A 7,189-nucleotide genomic window follows, 5' to 3' on the forward strand; every position below is an offset into this window, starting at 1 on the left:
CGATGTTATTTCAGGTTATTGAAGTGTAATATATGAGTTTCTATTCAATAACCCGAAATATCATCGCATAGGTTATTTCGGGGTTATTCAAGTAAGATATATGAGTTTCTCTTTAATAACCTAGAAATAACACCGAAATAACCTCCACGATGTAGCACGTGTGACGGCATATTATTGGAGTTTGCACGTAGATTTACACCCGAAGTCCTTACAGAAAACTTTTCTCTTCTCAACAATGCAACATTTAGAAAACTACAAATGTAAAAATATATTAATTACGATTGTTCTTATATGCGGATAGCCAATCTGACAGGAGTGCCCTCAAGGTGTACTACATCTGCTTCTCTTAGATTGAATGTCCCCATATACAAACATGGGTAATAATTTTCTCGATAAATGAAGCCAACTTTTGTGCATTGAAAGCCAATAGACTAGACTTAATTCAATCTTGTTTTGACTTTTCAAATACAAAGTCAAAACTACTCCAAACATTGACTTACTTTGATTCTTCGGAGTCAAATTTATTTGGAATATTAAGGGTTAGGAAAACTTGGGCCACGCATTGCCTTTACTCACAACTGTTCAATCATTGATCTTGTTAATCAACCAACTCCATTTTCAACTAATTTATAATGAAAATGATTATGTTGATAAGACAAATTTAATGATACAAAAAATGTCATGATTCGAAGACCTAAACCAATCATTCAAAAGTATAATTCAAAACATCAAATGACATTTTGATTGGATGAACTTGATAAATTGGGGATCTCTCAACTCTAAATCCGCAAGGATTCAAGATGACTGAAAATAACAAAGGACAAATTTATAAAAAAAAAACATAATTATTTAAATTTTAATATTAAAAAGTGATATATTTAAAAAATATTATAAAATTGATGAGTCATTTTGTCAACGAGCAATTTACACATAGGATGATGAGTTCATGGATATAGAAATATGTGATATTTTTTAAGAAAAGCATGTGCCTTTCCAATAATAAGTAATCTTATATATATACATATTATGAACTTAGTGAAAATTTAAAACGAACATATATGTTCTTTGAATTTTAAATTTTCTTGACATATTTTTGTAAAATTTATTAGGTAAACATTAAAAATTATAATACATTCTATAGCTCTATGATATTTAAAATATTGCACATTGAAATGCACAAATATTTCCTTGAGCAATCAAATATAGCAAGATAATAAAGCCAAATTTGAATCATTATTTCATTACAAAATTCCAGGTTCAGTTTAAATTTTGATTGATGGTTACCGTGCTTATTGCATTTAAAATGGATGAACTCATCATCCTAGCTGACGTAAATAAAATCTCCCTTTAGAATGATGGCTTAGCAACACAGCATTGCCTGGGACATTGATTTGCGATCACAAGACGTCAAACAATTCAATGCTCTTCTTTTTAGTCGTCATATTCCCAACCAATAATGACAACAGCCGAGGAGATGAGCTATCATGAGACGTCAAATAATTCAAATCAAACATCCCCGAACACCTGCTAAGGACCAACGTAAGCCGAGGATTGAGATTTGATGCCATAAGCTGCCAACATACAACGCCTGCGTTCAGCATCACATATTTCTCCTCTTAGAAGAAGGAAATAATACAAACACCCGTCACTGCCTTAGACCTCTCAAAACTCCTATTTTCTCCACCAAAAATATAATCAATAATTTATGCTTATTATATTGTGCTAATTTCATTAATAATTGTAAGAAAATGCACATTTATAAAACACGGCTCATAAGAAGCAATATGTCGGAATGAACCGCAAGGTTTTCTTTTAATTTATCTATGTGCATGATTTTCATGCAGAATTAAAATGATATACTCCTCCTATTCTAATATTCCAACACAAGTTAGTTAAGAGTTCATGATGTTCCTCTAGATTTGTATTTTCTACATAATTCTCCCACCATGAAAACTATCCTATATAGCTGATGCCCAAACTATACAATTTAGAAATTACATTTTAGAAAAGCATCAAATTTTGTAGTTCCATTGATTGATTAAACATTAAATTTCAACTATTTCCAAATTGAAAAAAAAAAACTCATTATTGTGTTGAAAACATAATGAAAAAAGCTAAGAACTCAAGAAAACCTTCTGCAGCAGAAACTCCATTCAAACTAGATTTTGATGTAAATGCTATAACAAAAAAAAGAAGATTTACATACATATCACTTAATTCATATGTATTTACATATCTAGCTTCAATTTTACATATATGCCAACTCATCTATGCATGAAAAAGTGTGTTTCTCTTTTAAAAGCTAAAATGGTGGTACATTTGATGTGATATGAAAGATTTGGGTAGTATAAATGTAAAAGGTAGAGTTTAGGAGTTAGATATGTAAATACAAAGGAATTGGGTGGGTATGTATGTAAATGCTCTAAAAAAAATCATTACATAAATTTAAAAAAAAAAACATAAGCTATTTACAGTCATCAAGTTGCATATGATAATCAAAAGCAGCAAGGAAACTTAATGTTTCATGTTTCCTCTAAGAAAACTCCTATCAGCTACCTCTAAGTTTCCTTAATAATAGCTTAAACAAATAGCTTAAACACAGAGAATAGAATTAATATCTTACACACCACACTTTTAGATGATTTTTCTAGTTCACTAACATAGACTTGTTTTAGTTCAATGGTAATTGTGTATGCTTTTCTTTTATGAGCATTGCTTACATGCTTGAGTTGTGTGTATGATGATATGTGTTTTTTCATTGTAGTCAGACATTTAGGACAAATGCTATATGTGTAGACTACATCTTAGGATGTTATTTATCTTACTAACACTAGTTTTATAGGTTCTCTACCTAACAACTTTAGCTCTATCATCTTACTAACACTAGTTTACATGTGTTTATTGTCTTTCTTGTGAATAATAATATCTTCTACATGTGTCGTAGTAAACATATGATATTTTCTTTCTTTTAAGTCCATACTTGGGATTGTCCTTATTAGTAAGTTTGGGTGCTTGGCATGTCTATTTTAGACGATAGAATTAGGACCCAAACTTACTAATAAGGACATGCCAAGCACCCAAACTTACGAATAAATACCATTTTAGACATGCCAAGCACCCAAACTTACTAATAAGGACAATCCCAAGTATGGACTTAAAAAATGGTATTTGGTCATCACAAAGCGAGGATGAACCTCAACATGATAATGGAGCAAGGATGAACTTCAGCAAGACGACAGAATGAGGACCAATCTCAAGAAGATGACAGAGCGAGGACGCACCTCAATAAGATGATAAAGCTAAAGGATGAATCCCAAATTACTAGAACACTAACTGAAAATATCCACAAAACCAAATGAAAAATGGGACTATTGTAGTTCTAGGTCGAGTTGTATGATCAGGAGTAGATGCTTGGCTGCCCCATGTTGACCTCACTTTTGTGAGACCATTTCTTCCCCCATAGAAGCCTAGGATCTTCCTTAGGGTTTCCTAGGCAGTATGATCAGGAGTAGATGCTTATATTATTATAATTTTAACTTTAGTTTTCAAAAAATAATAATAAATTATGTTTATCTCAAAGTAAGTGATTTAAAAATTATTTTATTTAAAATTTTAATCAGAATAATATGAGAAAAACAATTTATTAACACATCATGATAAGTTTTATATAAAAATGATGCTTATTTTTTACATGTGTATCCTTTATTATACACATATATTGTTCATCAATATAATTACATTATTAGACAATAAAGTAAAATTATTAGACATTCACAAATATAATCTAGCTTGCTAGAAAAGTACAATGTATATAATATTATATAAAATCTCCCAAAGGAAGGCTTTAGGAAGATTTACCTTCATGTCACTCAATTCTAAAGCATTTTCATATCTAACATTATATTTATTTTTAAAGTTAAAATAAAATTTTTCTTGTTGTGTTATGAAATATTTGAATGGTACAAATATTAAAAAAGGAAGTTTACATGTCAAATATGTAAATTGTGCGAAATTTGGTGCTCTCTATGTACATGCCCCAAATTCTAAAAAAGGTGTTTTACATGAAAACCACTAAAACCCTGACAATTATTGCACACATGCATGCATGTACGTAATGCATGTTTCTATCAGGTAAATTAATAACCAAATCTCACCCATTGCATCCACCGTGCTTCTCAGTGTGTCACGTGGCGACCTCTCTCGACCCGACTATATATTTTTTCTTCACTTCCTTCAGTAGAACAAGCTGAACAAACGGATCAGAGATGGAAGAAGTGGGAAAAGATAAACAAATTCGCATCTGAATTAGATTTCAAATTAATTTTATTTTAATTTCATTAATCTATTCTATTTATTAATGATTTAAAGCGAATTTGATTGAGAAGGAAGAAGGGGCGGCGCCGCTCATCGTTGTTCTTAAGGTTGATATGCACTGCGATTCAAGCGCATTGAAGATCAAGAAATGTGTCGAAAAATTTAAAGGTATTTAATTAGTTGTTATGGCAGTAATACGCATCAAATTCAACAATTTAGGGGCCCTTTGGGATAGAAAACTAGAATAAAACTGTTCAAACTTAATTGATTTCAATTATATAATTTGATTTTTTATATCTAAATACATATACAAAATTGTATGTAACATGTGTAAAATTTTTTTACCAAGATCCATAGATAAGACCTGCAGAATTATGATCTATGTTTTTTTTTTAATAATATTTTGGATTTTAGGAGTGGAGGAAGTGATGATCAATAAGACAAACGATAAATTGACATTATTAGGGAAGTTGGACCAATTTAATCATCAGGATCGCCTAATAGATCAAATTCATAAAGACGTTGAGATTGTTTCGGCGGTGACTTCAGTACCGAACAAGGAGGGCGCCACCGCCGCCTCCTCCGCAGTCGGTTGCGGCTTTTTCTGATTTGGATGGAAGAAGCCGGCCACCAAAACCACCGCGCTTCATAATGTTCCACGTGGTGGTTTATGAGTTAAAGGATCAGGTGAACTCAAAGGAGGTGGATTTGTAATCAAAATTTTGTTTTTTATTTGCACTTAGGCACCTATCAAAAGAAGATACTGCAGAGAATAATGAATTTGGTTTTTTTTATTATTATTTAATATCAATATTATGTAGGAGTTGTAACGGTGGTGTTGAAGACTCGTCTAGACTGTTATGGCTGCATTAAGAGAGTGAAGAAGATTCTTCTTCAGGTTAAAGGTAATTTATATATTTAATTTTATTAAATTCATTTGCATTATTTTATTTACTCACTTTGAATGCATATTTTATAAAATTGGAGAGAAATTATATATTCTTTCAATGCAAATAAATAATTTCTTTTATTTTTTTCTGAGAGTAAAACATATATAGTTTAAAAAATAAAATAAAATCTTTTTTCAAATTACAGAAATTAATTGTATCGGATTGTCTAATTTTATCGTTAATGTTTCCATTATAACATTTATGCCTAGGGGTAAAAGAGGTATATGTTGATGCTGAAAACGAGTTGGTGACTGTTGAGGGGACAATGGATGTGAATTCACTACCGACGCACGTGAAGCGCAAGCTCAAGCGTAACGTTGAGATTGTTTCAATGAAGATTGATGACGACGACAACAGTGACCATATGAACAATGTTAAAAATGAGAAGACGAAGAAGACGGAGGATGGTAATGGCGGTGACGGCGATGGCGAGAGGATGAAGAAAGAGGGCGGTGGCGGAGGTGAGATATTGAAAGTGGAGAGAGTTGCCAGGCGAGAGAGAATGAAGGAGAAGTTGGGGGATGGTGGTCGTGAAAGTGGCGACGACAGCGATGAGATGAAAGTAGAGAGATTCACTAATGGCGAGAGAATAATGGAGAAGGTGGGAGGTGGCGAAAAGGAGGGAGGTGGCAGCAATGAGATGAATTTGGAGAGATTCGTCAATCGCAAGAGAATGATGGAGAAGGTGAGCTGTGGCGGTGGAAGTGGCGAGAGAATGAAGGAGAAGGTAGGCAGTGGCGGTGGAAGTCGGGGATTGGCGAATTAGTGAATTTGGAGAGATTCGCCACTGCTCTCCTCCTGATTCTCACCCCGACTTCCACCGTCACTGCCTACCTTCTCCTTCATTCTCTCGCCACTTCCACCGCCACAGCTCACCTTCTCCATCATTCTCTTGCGATTGGCGAATCTCTCCAAATTCATCTCATTGCTGCCACCTCCCTCCTCCCTCTTCTTTTCGCCACCTCCCACCTTCTCCATTATTCTCTCGTCATTAGTGAATCTCTCTACTTTCATCTCACCGCTGTCGTCGCCACTTTCACGACCACCATCCCCCAACTTCTCCTTCATTCTCTCTCGCCTGACAATTCTCTCCACTTTCAATATCTCACCTCTGCCACCGCCCTCTTTCTCCATCCTCTAGCCATCGCCGTCACCGCCATTATCATCCTCCGTCTTCTCATTTTTAACATTGTTCATATGGTCACTGTTGTCGTCGTCATCAATCTTCATTGAAACAATCTCAACGTTACGCTTGAGCTTGCGCTTCACGTGCGTCGGTAGTGAATTCACATCCATTGTCCCCTCAACAGTCACCAACTCGTTTTCAGCATCAACATATACCTCTTTTACCCCTAGGCATAAATGTTATAATGGAAACATTAGGGATAAAATTAGACAATCTGATACAATTAATTTCTGTAATTTGAAAAAGATTTTATTTTATTTTTTAAACTACATATGTTTTACTCTCAGAAAAAAAATGATTCATATCAAAAGAAATTATTTAATGTGCATTGAAAGACCATATAATTTCTCTCCAATTTTATAAAATTTGCATGCAAAGTGAGTAAATAAAATAATGCAAATGAATTTAATAAAATTAAATATATAAATTACCTTTAACCTGAAGAAGAATCTTCTTCACTCTCTTAATGCAGCCATAGCAATCTAGACGAGTCTTCAGCACCACCGTTACAGCCCCCTACATAATATCGATATTAAATAATAATAAAAAAAAACTAAATTCATTATTCTCTGCAGTATCTTCTTTTGATAGGTGCCTAAGTGCAAATAAAAAACAAACTTTTGATTACAAATTCACCTCCTTTGAGTTCACCTGATCCTTTAACTCATAAACCACCACGTGGAACATTATGAAGCGCGGTGGTTTTGGTGGCCGGCTTTTTCCCTCCCAATTAGAAAAA

The sequence above is a fragment of the Phalaenopsis equestris genome, unplaced genomic scaffold (assembly GCF_001263595.1).
Source record: "Phalaenopsis equestris unplaced genomic scaffold, ASM126359v1 Scaffold225963, whole genome shotgun sequence".
NCBI lineage: Eukaryota > Viridiplantae > Streptophyta > Magnoliopsida > Asparagales > Orchidaceae > Phalaenopsis > Phalaenopsis equestris.